Genomic DNA, 15,863 nt, shown 5'->3' on the forward strand with positions numbered 1-15,863 from the left:
TTAATGGCTTTTAGATATAGCATTATAAAAAATGTCAAAAAGTTTTGATGCAAATACAGCCAGCAGAAAATAAAAGTGGTTGATAAAGATTATACAGATAAAGTATTAATAAAAAGGTGATGTATACTCAATGATAAGTTATACTCAAAGCAAATACAACAAATTAGTAAAAGTGAAAACTAACTTGAATTGCAAAGATGTAATACGTAAGATATAATACTATATAGAAATGCTTAGTGAAACACAATTCACAAGATACCATTTAAAAATGTTAATTTTATTAAATAAAATGTTTTTTTTTTAAATAGATTATATCTGGTTCTGGTCTACATCCCTACTTACAAGAGAAGCAAAGGAGGATCAGCTGCAATGCTACAATATATTGATGGATTTTCTAAATACATCATAAATGTAAGAACATCTACTTATACATTTAGCATTTTGTCAAAGGTCTCCTCTGTCTCTCGCCATATCAGCATATGCTCTTCTGTATCAGCCGTGCCACAAGGACATGCTGTTTTCTTTCAAATCAAAGCTAAATACACATAGAAACAGTGTATCCTAGTGGTGTGGATGAGTGCTGGATCTGAAGATGATCTACTGACTGTGAATCTTTTTATTATGCATGAGTAGAGAATATGAAACACTGAAACTTTTCCCACATACAGTGCAGTGTACGGTTTCTCTCCAGTGTGGATCCTCTCGTGTGATTTCAGATGTGCGAACAGTCTTAATCTCTTGTCGCAGTGTGGATCCTCTGGTGCATTTTCAATTGTTGAGATGTAATAAAAGTCTTCTCACACTCAAAGCACATATGATCTCCCACACCAGTGTGTATCTTCTGATGAAGTTTTAAACTCTGCAGATGTGAAAAACTCTTTCCACACAAAGAACATGAATGTGGTTCCTCTTTTGTATGAACTGTCATGTGCTTCTTTAGGTTTGAAGCCCTCGAAAATGTTTTTCCACACTGATCACATTCATAAAGTTTCTCTCCAGTGTGGATGATCATGTGTCTCTTAAGGTTTGATGATGCTGTGAAACTCTTCTCACATTGATCACATGTGTAAGGTTTCTCTCCAGTGTGGATCCTCATGTGCATCTCAAGACTATGTTTTTTTTGTGCAACTCATTCCACACTGAGTGCAGGTGAAAGATTTCTTGTCTCTTCTCTTCTTTAAATCTTTCTGTTTGGTTTGAGAGCGACTATGTTATTTCTCCAGGTCTGACATGATGTTTCTCCTCCTGTTCTTTCAGTTCTTCATTCTCCTCGTTTCTTAAATCAACTCTGAAATTGAAGTAAAAAAAAAAAAAATCTGTAAATTGTTTTTTTTTTTAAACTGAGAAATGTAAAAGAAAGAAAAAATTTGAATATAAAGTACATGAAAGTGAACCCTGCTGTTTTGTTATTATATGTATTCATAATTATTAAACAGTTTTAAATAATAGAGGCACAATTTAGTGATGTGTGTCTGTGGTGACAAGAAATAGGCTTGATCAACTACACATTTATCTTACATAAATTATGTTGAAAAATAAATAAATAAAAAAGTACCCACTTTATAAAAAGTACCTTTGTCATTTGCTGCTTCAGCTAAATCATTGCACAACTTTCATATTTTTCCTTCTACATCAAATCTAAAACTGCTTGAAGCTTTATATTCTTAATGTTCATCATCACTGAAGAATCAAGAATTAACACCAACCTGTTTGTTCTTCAGTGTGTTTCATTCTGCAGGGTTCTGAATCTCTCATGTTCTCTCTGTTCTTCTATAAACTCTGTCTCTGCAGATTTCACTTCTTCCTGATGATTTGATGCCCATCTTCACTTGTAGACTGATGGGAATATTCAGACATTTAGTGATGAACTGCAGTGGGAGGAGCTTCACCGAAGGTGTGCTAGTTGTGGGAGGGGCTTCATGGAAGGTGTGATTGTTGGGGGAGGAGCTTCACTGAACTTGAGCCTGTTGTGGGAGGGGCTTTACTGAAGGTGTGATAGTTGTGGGAGGGGCTTCATGGAAGGTGTGATAGTTGTGGGAGGGGCTTTACTGGATGTTTGTGTGTGTGGTTGAAGCAGTTCTAGAAAATCAACAATAAATCAGTTACTGAGTTTGTGTTTTACACTAATATACAACTTGACCTCCAACTTCAGTCTTTCAAGAGACCATAGCCTAAGTGTTGTCTCTTTGTTAATCATTGTATAACAGCAAAGACGCAAAGATCACTGCACATAAATGTAAAACATTAATTCAGTAACACTGCACTCACACATGTGTTCATTCACACAATCTGCATTTAAAATCCCAGACTCACCATCTCTCTGCTGAGATCACTATTTATTACCACAAATGCAAGTTCAATTCAAGTTTATTTGTATAGCAATACAATTATAATACAATTACAATTACAATACAAATCATTACAAAGCAACTTTACAGAAAATTACGTTTCTACAATATTTAATAGTAGCTTATAAGTGGTGACTATCAGTTTGTGCATGTATGACAGGATTTTTCAGAAAAACTAATACAAGAGCAAGTGTTATACCACTTAAAATTGATGCGCTACTTATAAATAATATTTTTACTGTGCTTTTTTTCAAAATTGGTTCATTTGGAATTATTCAGCCTTTAAAAACAATTAAATTGTTCAAATTATGCACATAATGTGAATAAAAAAAAGTCATAACTGCATACAAGTGACTACACAATGTATACAACATTGTGAATTGTTAAATGCATACACTTCTGACTAATGGTTACAGATCTATTATAACTATTATTAACACACAACTAGTTCTTTAACCCGCAAAAAACCCAGCACACAACAATTTATGAAACTTAAACTATTTTTAATTTTGAGCTGCTAGCTAATAACCAGACAGTATAAAACACTTTAACCTTCTGAGGTCTGGAGAAGTTTAGACATGGCTTGACATTGGTGCTTTTCTTAGAAACATCTTAATGGTTAAAGAGTGTATTCAGTGTAAATCAAGTTTGTGCTTTTGAAAAAAAAAAAAGAAAAGTTTATCGATGGTTAGTGTCATTGAAATAAGGCTATAAAACACATACAGAACAATTGTTCACAAGACTTTTGAGAACTGAAAGTGGTAGACTAGGGTTTTTGCTACAAAATGATGTGAAAATCACCCTGTTCACTCAGTCAAAGAAGACAACAGACAAATTTAAATTTTGTAAGACATGATTTATGTTAGAAAGGCTGTATCCAAAGGAGGGACAATGGCCATGAATATTTCATGATTCACACCTGAGAGACAAAGGCAGTGTTGTAGTCGAGACCAGCTCATTCGAGTCCGAGTCCAGATCGAGTCCAGAGAGGGTCGAGTCCGAGACAAGACCGAGTTCAGAAAGGGTCGAGTCCGAGTCAAGACCGAGTTCAAAAAGGGTCGAGTCCGAGTCAAGACCGAGAGAGACTGGGTCTTTGACAAGACCTAAAGAAATCTTCAAGAGTATGTAAAATGTTTGGTGGAAACAATAAAGGGTAAAAGGGCCACATAGTATGTGGTGTAAAGGTAATTTTATTAGTATTATGAATTGTAACTTGTCAATATTAAGTGCTCATTTTCACATAACATCGTAGTACCACTATACACATCCATATAACCTTTCTAGTAAAAGTAACATTACTGTACCACTATACCTGTAAATGTTCAACTGTAACAGCTTTTACATAACTTTTAACCTTGAAGCTTAACTAATGACTGCTAATATCCTTACAATGTCTTGGATTATGTGCACTTTAGATGTTGTGAAGATTAAAGATGGGCATAATTACTTTTCAAAAAAATAAGTGAGGAGACCATCCTGCTACCCAACCAAGCACGATGTGGTCTCATGATCAATCCACCCCGACTAAAAACACTCTCTACTGGTGCAGAGGAAGCGGGGACTGACAACAGTTACCATTTTATCACTTTCTGTAACAGCAACGGATAATCTAATGCTTATTTCCCTGGATGGTGCATTTTAATGCAGGGTAAAATACACACTAGTCCAAGTTTTTTTTTTGTTACGGAGGGCATACACACAAGAGCCGAGTGACTGTCCAGGAAAATTTCATGCAAAAGTGTGTATGTGCCAGGGGATGAAAGCTGGATGAAATGCCATATAAGTTCAATGCATTCTGTCAGACATGTTTTTGGGGGGAGATGATTAGTGTTGAGACAGTCAGTCTGTGTCTGTATTCATTATATAAGTTTATAAAACGATATTTGTTTTTTTTCTGTGACCATTTTGTCCTACTTTGTAAAAATAACACAGTTGAGAGAAATAATGTAGCAATGTGGCTTTCTGGAAAGCGGGATCACTACAGGCGGATGGCAGGAGGGTAACTTAAGGCCGGTGACACACTGGCTGCGTGGCTTCTCTGCTGCGTGCCAGAAAGGTGGTGGCTGCTTCGCGTTTTCTGTCTTTACACACCAGAAGCGTGCCTGCACGCGGCGCTTGGCGCACTGCTGCTGCTGTAGGAAACATAGAAGGAGGCCGCCGAAAAACCAGGCTCTTGTCTTCATGACAACAATATCCATTTTTTTTTTACATACCTACTGATTGGACACCGTCAACAGTATTGACGGCACAATAGAGTATGTTTGACAGGGGCAATATTTGAAAATCGTTCGTTCATTATTAATTTCTTTTTTAAATTACATTTATATCTGAATTTATGCCAACCTATAGACTTTCAAATATCAAAATGTCATGAATTAATATGTATTTGTGTACAAAATGACATATAAACATATTTTACTTTTTTGCCTGGAAACGCTTCCAACATGCACGCGTGTCGCGTGATAAATAGGCGTCGGTTCTATTTATAGCATGCACGGGTTTTACGCGCGTCTCACGCAGGCAGTCTGCAAGATCTAACCTGTTAACATGGGAGCCGAATTAAAAACAGACACGCCACGCAGCTGAGACGCTTGCGCCACACATACATTGTGTCGCTGGCCTAACGTCTCACGTCAAAAGAAAATCACCAGTCATTGGATGTCTCAAACATACATCAATTTAAATAAACATTAACATACAGTAATAATCATGAAATATTTTGATTGGGACTCGAGTGGACTCGGGCATAAGTCCGATTCCTAAAATGTTCGAGTCCGAGTCAATACCGAGTCAAAATGCACACGAGTCCATGACAAGACCGAGACCATTAAAATACGGTCTCGAGACCGAGTCCAAGACCGAGTCCGAGTCTCGAGTACTCAACACTGGACAAAGGGCCTCCCACAATGGACCATTAGTGTGACTGAGGCAGGCAAGAAAGAATGTGAAAAGATTAAAATACTTTTTTGTATTTTATTTACAACACGGTTTAATCAGAACATAACTAATGAAGGTCAAAGACAAGAGGGAGGTAAGTTTTTTTTTTGTAATTATAAACTAGTAATGTTGACTGTGCTTTTGCAAATGTGATATGACTCATTGATTCACTGAGGATCTGAGTCTGTTTTAGGATGTAACTGCAATTAAACAATCTGAAAATATACAGTTGAAGTCAAACGTTTAAGGGACTATAACAGTTAAAACAGTTAAAATGTATATATATATATATATATATATATATATATAAATATATATATCACTTCAGCAATGCGGAGTGGAATGAAGTCGATGAGTCTGTGGTACTGCTCAGGTGTTATGAGAGCCCAGGTTGCTCTGATAGTGGCCTTCAGCTCTTCTGCGTTCTTGGGTCTGGCATATCGCATCTTCCTCTTCACAATACCCCATTTTTCTATGGGGTTAAGGTCAGACGAGTTTGCTGGCCAATTAAGAACAGCTTAAGCTTTGGCACTGTGTGCAGGTGCCAAGTTCTGTTGGAAAATGAAAACTGCATCTCCATGAAGTTGGTCAACATCATGAATCATGAAGTGATCTAAAACCCTCTCCTCTCTTCCTCCAGACTCTAGGACCCTGATATCCAAAAGAAATGCGAAATTTACTTTCATCAGAGAACACTTTGGACCACTACTGGACCAGAGATAACTTTGGACCACTCATCAGCAGTCTAGTCCTTTTTGAAGCGAGACGCTTCTGATGCTGTCTGTTGTTCAAGAGTGGCTTGACACAAGGAATGCGACAGCTGAAACCCATGTCTTGCATACATCTGTGTGTAGTGTTTCTTGAAGCACTGACTCCAGCTGTAGTCCACTCTTTGTGAATCTCCCCCACATTTTTGAATGGGTTTTGTTTCACAATCCTCTCCAGGGTGCGGTTATCGCTATTGCTTGTACATTTTTTTTCTACCACATCTTTTCCTTCCCTTCACCTCTCTATTAATGTGTTTGGACACAGAGCTCTGTGAACATCCAGCCTCTTTTGCAATGACCTTTTGTGTCTTGTCCTTCTTGTGCAAGGTGTCAATGGTCATCTTTTGGACAACTGTCAAGTCAGCAGTCTTCCCCATGATTGTGTAGCCTACAGAACTAGACTGAGAGACCATTTAAAGGCTATGCAGGTGTTTTGAGTTAATTAACTGATTAGAGTGTGGCACCAGGTGTCTTCAATATTGAAACTTTTCCCAATATTCTAATTTTCTGAGATACTGAATTTGGGATTTTCCTTAGTTGTCAAACAACATAATTAAAATAAATAAACAACAAAATTTAAATAAATAAACATTTGAAATATATTAGTTTGCGTGTAATGAATGAATATAATAAACAAGTTTCACTTTTTGAATGAAATTAGTGAAATAAACTTTTTGATGTTATTCTAAATATATGTCCAGCACCTGTACATAATATAAATACTGCAAAATAGTAAAGCAGAGTTCATATTGTCCCAGTCTACAGAGTGTTAAAGTAACACTGGAGCCAAGTTAAAGTTAATGGGATAATTAAGTGATTAATTAAGTAATGATTGAGCATTATTAAAGAAAACCAGCTGTTAACTACGGGGGCTTTTACACGGGGCTCGTTTGCTGCGGTCCGAGCCCAAGCGTGGTTGTTCCCAGCCCCAAATCAACGTTCCCCTGCCACTCATGTTTCTAGTTTGTTGAGGAAACAATGATATCGACAGTGTTACGCATGCGCGGGATACTTTACTTCCTGAACAAGTGCGCACCCGAGTCCGTGATGCTTGCACATTCACCCGAACCGTGCCACAATTTGGGAGCAACCGAAGTCAGACCACCTTCTCAAGGTAGTCTCAGTTCTGCACCCTAGTGTGCACCAGGGTCCAATGACAATGTTCACATTAGTGATTTTTCATGTGAACTGTGCCCCGTTTCGCACTAAACTGCCAGTGTGAAAGCCACCTAAGTTGAAGATGAAACTACTGCTCAGGCTTTTAGACATGGAAACTTAACACACAAACAGTGGTAACTCTGCTTCAGGTTTGGTCAGAACAGAAACTGCAGACAGGCTGAATGAAATTGTAAATCCACTGTCTGACAGCAGGTGGCGCTTATGGAACAGCAGAAATAGAGCTGTTTTGTCAGTAATCACTGTAATCAAAGCAAAGCTGCACTCATACACACTACTGAATTAGACCTTTCAAACTTAGATTTTCTTTAAAATATTTAAATTATATGATTTAATTATAGTTTAATTAATTAATAGTTTTTTTTATTAACTCAATAACCCCTGCAATTTCCTCGTGATCCCCTTTTAGGAAACCCTGTTCTTAGGCATCTTAACAATAAATACATTTGTTTAATGGAATTCTAACAAAACACATAAATTTAAAAATAAATAAATAAATAAATAAATTCACATCATAAAGTGGCCTCATTGCAAAACATATCTAACACAAAAAAGATAAACCGTGAAAGAAATATGTACTTTTGGAAATAAAATGTTAAAGGTGTGCTCAAAATCAATATTTATATGATTAACATTTAAATTGCAAATTCATTTTTTTGCCACATAATGACAGAAACGGACAACACATGCCTTTACATTTTGTTTATTATAAAAAGAAATGTCACATCTCACAATGGCCACTTCAAGACAGTCGAAGACATGTCTTACACAACCGTGAACAATCTTGGGCATATCTTATGTTTCTTGAATATACTTGCATACACAGTAATCAAATGTGATATATATCTTCAGTTAGTATTCATTTCTGTTTTACAATTTTCAGAATAGGAATAAAAATGGTTAGTATAACTCTTAATCAGGATTACACACATATATCAGAATCAGTTTTCAGGCTCTAGCTCAAGTGTGCACATAATCATCTCCAGTAGAGCTATCAGCATCTGTTGGAAAATCCTCAGCTTCAATCACGTTCATCTCCAACTGCTCTGGAGCCCTAACAAAGGTTGGTACTGGTTTGGATACATGCAGCATTGCTTGGTAGGTATTTCCCGTAGTGAGCACTGTAACAGAACGCATTATAGAAGTACAGTATTGTTCAAAATAATAGCAGTACAATGTGACTAACCAGAATAATCAAGGTTTTTAGTATATTTTTTATTGCTACGTAGCAAACAAGTTACCAGTAGGTTCAGTAGATTCTCAGAAAACAAACAAGACCCAGCATTCATGATATGCACGCTCTTAAGGCTGTGCAATTGGGCAATTAGTTGAAAGGGGTGTGTTCAAAAAAATAGCAGTGTCTACCTTTGACTGTACAAACTCAAAACTATTTTGTACAAACATTTTTTTTTTCTGGGATTTAGCAATCCTGTGAATCACTAAACTAATATTTAGTTGTATGACCACAGTTTTTTAAAACTGCTTGACATCTGTGTGGCATGGAGTCAACCAACTTGTGGCACCTCTCAGCTGTTATTCCACTCCATGATTCTTTAACAACATTCCACAATTCATTCACATTTCTTGGTTTTGCTTCAGAAACAGCATTTTTGATATCACCCCACAAGTTCTCAATTGGATTAAGGTCTGGAGATTGGGCTGGCCACTCCATAACATTAATTTTGTTGGTTTGGAACCAAGACTTTGCCCGTTTACTAGTGTGTTTTGGGTCATTGTCTTGTTGAAACAACCATTTCAAGGGCATGTCCTCTTCAGCATAGGGCAACATGACCTCTTCAAGTATTTTAACATATGCAAACTGATCCATGATCCCTGGTATGCGATAAATAGGCCCAACACCATAGTAGGAGAAACATGCCCATATCATGATGCTTGCACCTCCATGCTTCACTGTCTTCACTGTGTACTGTGGCTTGAATTCAGAGTTTGGGGGTCGTCTCACAAACTGCCTGTGGCCCTTGGACCCAAAAAGAACAATTTTACTCTCATCAGTCCACAAAATGTTCCTCCATTTCTCTTTAGGCCAGTTGATGTGTTCTTTGGCAAATTGTAACCTCTTCTGCACATGCCTTTTTTTTAACAGAGGGACTTTGCGGGGGATTCTTGAAAATAGATTAGCTTCACACAGACGTCTTCTAACTGTCACAGTACTTACAGGTAACTCCAGACTGTCTTTGATCATCCTGGAGGTGATCATTGGCTGAGCCTTTGCCATTCTGGTTATTCTTCTATCCATTTTGATGGTTGTCTTCCGTTTTCTTCCACGTCTCTCTGGTTTTGCTCTCCATTTTAAGGCATTGGAGATCATTTTAGCTGAACAGCCTATCATTTTTTGCACCTCTTTATAGGTTTTCCCCTCTCTAATCAACTTTTTAATCAAAGTACGCTGTTCTTCTGAACAATGTCTTGAACGACCCATTTTCCTCAGCTTTCAAATGCATGTTCAACAAGTGTTGGCTTCATCCTTAAATAGGGGCCACCTGATTCACACCTATTTCTTCACAAAATTGATGACCTCAGTGATTGAATGCCACACTGCTATTTTTTTGAACACACCCCTTTCAACTAATTCAACTAATTGCCCAATTGCACAGCCTTAAGATCGTGCATATCATGAATGCTGGGTCTCATTTGTTTTCTGAGAATCTACTGAACCTACTGGTAACTTGTTTGCCACGTAGCAATAAAAAAATATACGAAAAACCTTGATTATTCTGGTTAGTCACATTGTACTGCTATTATTTTGAACAATACTGTACTAATAAATTGCATAATACAGGGTGCTATTAGCAGAAGAATAACTATGAATATAACAACTGGTACAACAGTGTGTAGAATCCAAGTTCCCCATCCTCCCCAAAGCCCGCTGAGTCAGTTCAGCCAAGAATCATCTATCTTTGGCTCTAGGATGGATTCTCTCATCTGGTCCACAATATTGGAGATGTTGTCAGAGTTATCTGGAATGTAAAAACAGCAAGATACTCCCATCATTTTACAAACTCCTCCCTGCTCTGATGTTAAAAGGTCGAGAACAAGTCTGTTTTGAACTACTCTTGTTTCTCTCATCTTTTTCATTTCCTCTGTTATCAAATTTAATGCATGAGTAGTATCATTTTCCAATGACAAGACTTGCCAAGCTAAACCATTTATTTTGTTTAAAGCAATGGAGGTTCCTACCCCTGGAAAGAAACTAGCTATGGACCATCCCACATTTTCCCATGGGGTTGTCCAGGGCGTAGCTGTTTTGTATCCATTGTATCGATCAGGCATACTATGTACATCTCTTTTCTGTCTGTGTGATGGTGCCTGACTTTCACAGGTATCAAGGTCTTTATGTGTCAACACGGTAGTTCCTGTGGAGAGTATAGCTGGATAACAACATCCACGCCATTCTCCTTCATCCAAATGGTAATAAGCCATTCCCCCACAGGTCCAAATCATACCGTGGGAGCTATCAAGATAAGAAAATGGACAGTGAAAATTCTCAACAGTCTGGTTATCATACTTAATAGTACAATTAGGCCGATTTCCATCATTTTGAATCAGAGTTATTGCATTCTTACAATCTGACATTCCTACATAGTGTTTTCCTTTGTTTGAACAAATACACAAATCTGCGAGATGTGCTTGTACATGAAAGGCTGGTCCTTTAAAAGGTAGTCCTTTATAGGAACAATTATACTCTTGTAGTGAAAACAACAATGCTCTGTTTGTTCTTAGATTATTTGTCATCTGTAGAATTATAGACATCTGGCGCGGTACATCACATCTGTTTCTTTCAAGACATACCATATCTGATGTTACAGGGTGTGTTTTCCACACTGAGTGGAGTTGCATACAAATCCAACATTCTCCATCTATCTCTTCCTTCAAAACTCCTCTTTGTAACAAAGCCAATGCACATGCATAATTTCCTTCACATCTAGCCTTAGCTGTCCTCACTTCCTTAACATTATTGCTTAAGTCAGAACTCATAATGAATTCTATGTCTTCAGTGGATGTCTCCTGTGGGAGATCAATCAGATTTGGAGGCAGCTCAGAAATTACTCTTTCAACATCTCTGTCTTGTTCAGGCATTACAACATGAATCTGAACTTCCTGATAAGCATCTGTTCCTGTTTCAGACCATGCACAATAATATCTTCCAGCATCAGAATACTGAATCTTGGATACTGTGATTTTTAACAACCATGCATAGCCCTTGCTCCCATCTCTCCATATCATTCCTGTCTGTTCCTCTTCCACTATTTCTATCTTAAATCTTTCATCAATTCCCCATGCTCCTGATCCATAGTAAGCTTTGACATCAGACCAACTACAAAATTCTGAACAAAAATAGAATTCAGTGCCATATAGACTTCTGATGGTTTTCAGATTCTTCAGTAATCCTACACTTGCAGATATAGGATCACACAGAAAACTTTAATCTTTTCCTTGTCTTAGAGTGATTCTAAGTGGATTGGTATGAGGGGGACTTACCCTTGCCTCAGCTAGTTCTCTTTTCTGTGGCCCTGTGTCATTCTGTCTCACTTTCTCTACTTCCTTTAAGAAAATAAGTGACACAACTATTATAGCTATTGTCATTAAGACACATGTGGTTCCTCTTAGTCCACACATTCCTGGTAATCGGAATGGGTGCCACGGTTTAGGTCTTCTTTCTATTCTTTCTTTGCATAAGAATTTGTAATGAGCCTCAACTAGCAATTTTGTGTTGTTATCTATTTTATAGATGACTAATCCTCCATCCTGATGTGCCTGTCTTGGACGGAATATAGCTACTAAAGCAGTGTTAGGAGGTCTTCTGGCTATTCCAGTTTGTAACAATTCCCATGCATCTACTGCATTTTCTGGTGGGTGTGCATATGTTTTAGTAACTGTGCCACGAATTATGTCTCTGACAGGTAAATCAAAATTCTCAAATGCTTTGAATGCTATTTCATACAACGTTTCTCCCTGCACTAATGTCCACTCTCTTAAAAACTCAAAGATAAACATTAGATCATTTCATTCCCAGGGTCCCAATACATTTCACTTCTGTATGCTTCAAAGGTTCCGTATTTTCGAGTGAACAACCAAAAGGTAGTTCTGTTTGGAAATAACCTCTGCAAGATTAGGTTTTCTATGTTAGGATTTGCTTCTAATGCAGCCTCTGCTAAGCATACAAATTCTTCGTTGAAATCAGCAGCTGCTTCAGCTAGTGTACGCAAAGTAAAACTCTCTAACGGTGGTATGTCCATCAATAGAATTTAGCCCTTAATGGTAACAGGGTGGTTTAAGGAGTTAGCACTGTTTTGACTCAATGGGCCAACTATCTTCTTGCTTTGGACAACCCCACCTCACTATAAGAGGAAGTTCCTTCCACCACTTAACCAGTGCCTTTTCCTCCCTGTTAACAGTAAGGTGAATCCCCGTTCGAGATTCTATTTAAAATTGGAGCTTGCCTGCTCTCCTGTAGAGTAATTCTTCAGGCGTGAGGCGTGTATCCACTGCGGATGATAATCTGTCAGCACTCCCGTCCGGGTTACTAGGATCACAGTGGCTGGTCCAAGATATCTTGGTTCTCCCACCTTCGTTGGCTTCAGGCTTTTGATAAGCACACTCTGTCCTGGAACAAAGGGGTGAGTAGGCTTTTCTGAGGGAAGAGGAAGACACAAAGAAACATCAGCACATATGGAGTTAAGTTTCTCAATGAGGGAAGTCACGTAGTCCTCCTGGATCACCTCCAGATCACCTAAGGAAGTAAAGCCTGCGTGACCTTTAACCCATGGGGTTGGGAAAGGTCTACCCATTAGTATTTCAAATGGTGAAAACTTAGTGGTGGAAGATGGAGTCATTCTTAGTTCTGTCAAGACAGCAAGTAGCAAATCTACCCATTTCTTTCCTGTATCAATAGAGGCCTTAGTGAGCCTTCGTTTGACTGTTTGGTTAAGTCTTTCCACATTGGACGAAGACTGTGGATGGTAAGGTATGTTCAGGTGCCAATCAATCGATAATACTTTAGCGAGTAGCTGTGTTACCTTTGATGCGAATGGTGTTCCATTATCACTCTCAATAGTGTTAGGTATCCCAAATCTAGGAATTATTTCTTTAGTCAAAATCTTTACCACTGTTTTAGCATCTTCCTTTGCACATGGAAATGCTTCTGGCCACTTTGAAAATCGATCCACAATAACCAAAAGATATTTCAAATTACCTATTGGCGGCATGTGTGTGAAATCAATTTGTACATGTTGAAATGGTGCTTCCGGATGCGGTAATGCGTCGTGTTTAATAGGTTTGTGCGGGTTTACCTGTGCACACGTGAGACACGATTCTAAAATCTGCTTTGCTGTCTTGTGTACATCTGCAATGCAATACAATTGATTAATAACTTGTACTACTTTTGCACAACTTGTATGCGACAGTCCATGGTAATGTCTAATAAGGACAATTAGACCTAATTTTGGTTAGGCTATTCTTCCTTTCTCATCTCTTAAGAGCCCATCTTTGTCTGGAGCACAGTTATGTTTACTCCAGTGCTCTAAATCAACTTGTGTAGGTTGACTCTGCAAAATTTTAATGTCAATGTCAGGAACATTAGTCACATGCATAGTCATAGCTACCTGTGTTTTGTCACCCATATTAAATGGTGATTTTATCTGGGCTTTGGCTGCTTCTTTTGCAACTTCATCAGCTCTTCTGTTTCCTACAGCCTGTTCTTCCTCACCTGTTGCGTGACCTTTTACCTTTACTAAGGCCACTTTGGTGGGTGGCTGTACTGCTTTGGTTAACTGTCCTATCAGGTTTGAATGTGCTATGGGTTTCCCATCTGCAGTTTCGAAATCTCTTGCTTCCCAAGTTTTGGCAAAGTGGTGTACCACTCCCCATGCATATTTGGAATCAGTATAAATAGTTACTCTTTTTCCTTCCATCAGCTCACATGCTCTTATTAATGCTACTAATTCAGCAGCTTGAGCCGAGTTAAAATCTAAAGCAAATGATTCAATTGTTTCCCCAGTCTCAGACACCACAGCATAGCCACAAAGGTAGACCCCATCAGCAGGTTTTGAACATGATCCATCAACATATAGATGTTCCCCCCCATCCAGGGGCAAATCCAAAGATCGGCCCTGGAAGAACATGAGGAAGTTAGTTCAATTATGCAATCATGCTCTGTGACATTATCTACAATGTCAGCCATTCTTAACACACCCAACAGTGCCGGGTTAATGGACGCTGTAGGTTGGATCGTTAGATTTTTAGTTGCCAGCAGTGTTGCCTCGTAACCTGAGCACCGTTGCGCTGTCATGTGTTGTGTTTGCATATTGTGTAAAATTGCGCCTACCTGATGTGAAGTATACAATATCAAAGGGTGTGACAAAACCATTCTCTCAGCCATCTGTACAACCAGGGCAGCTGCAGCCACGGCATGCTGGCATACCTGTAACTATGTTGTCCAATTTCTTAGAAAGGTATGCTAATGGTCTGTATGTGGAACCATGCTGTTGCAGTAGGACACCTATGGCCACCCCCTCAGTCTCACGGACATGCAAGTGAAAGTCTTTGCTGTAGTCTGGTAGGCCCAGAGCTGGGGCCTTGGTGATCGCCTGCTTCAACGCAGTGAAGTTCAGTTCTGCCTCCTCAGTCCAGTTCAAAAGTGTGCTTGGTGGAGCTTTGTGATCAATCAGGCTTCTCAGGTGCCTGTCATGCACTGCACAGTCAGGTATCCAGGATCTGCAATAGTTAACCAGTCCCAGGAAACTTTGAAGCTGTTGTATAGTTCGTGGAGACTTCATCTTCCTGATCAGCTAAACCCTGTCTGTAGAAATCGCTCTCAGACCTGGCATGATGATGTGTCCCAAATAGGTCACTTTGGATTGGACCCATTGGAGCTTATCTTTGGAGGCCTTGAATCCTGCTTGAGCGAGCACATTGCATACAATGATAGAGGCTTTTTCACAATCGCTTTGTGTTTCACCTGTTATCAAAATGTCATCTGCGTATTGAAGAACGCAGACTGTAGAGGATAAATCAGTCATCTTTGCCAGTGTCCTCTGAACTGCCGCTGAGAAAACTGCGGGACTGTCCACATAGCCCTGTGCCAAGCGTGTCCAGGAAAATTGTTGACCTTGGAAGGTGAACGCTAGTAGAGGCTGAGTGTCTGGATGTACAGGCACAGAGAAAAAGGCTGCACACAAATCAATGACTGTGAAATATTTGTGCGTACATGGAATAGAATTAATCACAGTCGGTACATCAGGCACAATTGGAGCTAATGGTGTTATCAATTGATTTATAGCTCTTAAATCTTGAGTTAAATGCCATGTTTTGCCATCTGATTTAACTATGGGGTTAATTGGCATGTTGTAAGGTGAGTGTATCAGTACGAGGACACCCTGCTGGACAAAATTCTCAATCAATGGCTTTATGCCCAGTTCCTTATCTTTAGACAAAGGATATTGCTTAATATAGACAGGTTTATTAGTTTTCAATTTTGCTTTATATGGTTCCATGTCTATAAATCCTGTGTCATCTTTATAATGTGACCATAATGCAGGGTATACCAGAGTTTCCACTGCTGGTGGTATGTCAGACCTGGGCTTATTTGTGGCTGGTTCTGCTTTGCTGTCTTCCC

At 38.8% G+C, this 15,863-nt stretch overlaps 1 protein-coding gene and 1 pseudogene across 1 annotated transcript in view; both read right to left on the reverse strand.

Annotated features, from left to right (window-relative positions):
• LOC113075418 (zinc finger protein 208-like) overlaps nucleotides 1–15,863 on the reverse strand; it is a 111,213-nt pseudogene that overhangs the window by 77,609 nt on the left and 17,741 nt on the right.
• Nucleotides 1–15,863, reverse strand: part of LOC113075419 (gastrula zinc finger protein XlCGF52.1-like) — a 49,921-nt gene that overhangs the window by 7,841 nt on the left and 26,217 nt on the right. The gene's annotated exons all lie outside the window — the stretch shown is intronic.

The sequence above is a fragment of the Carassius auratus genome, unplaced genomic scaffold (genome assembly GCF_003368295.1).
Source record: "Carassius auratus strain Wakin unplaced genomic scaffold, ASM336829v1 scaf_tig00017056, whole genome shotgun sequence".
Taxonomy (NCBI): Eukaryota; Metazoa; Chordata; class Actinopteri; order Cypriniformes; family Cyprinidae; genus Carassius; species Carassius auratus.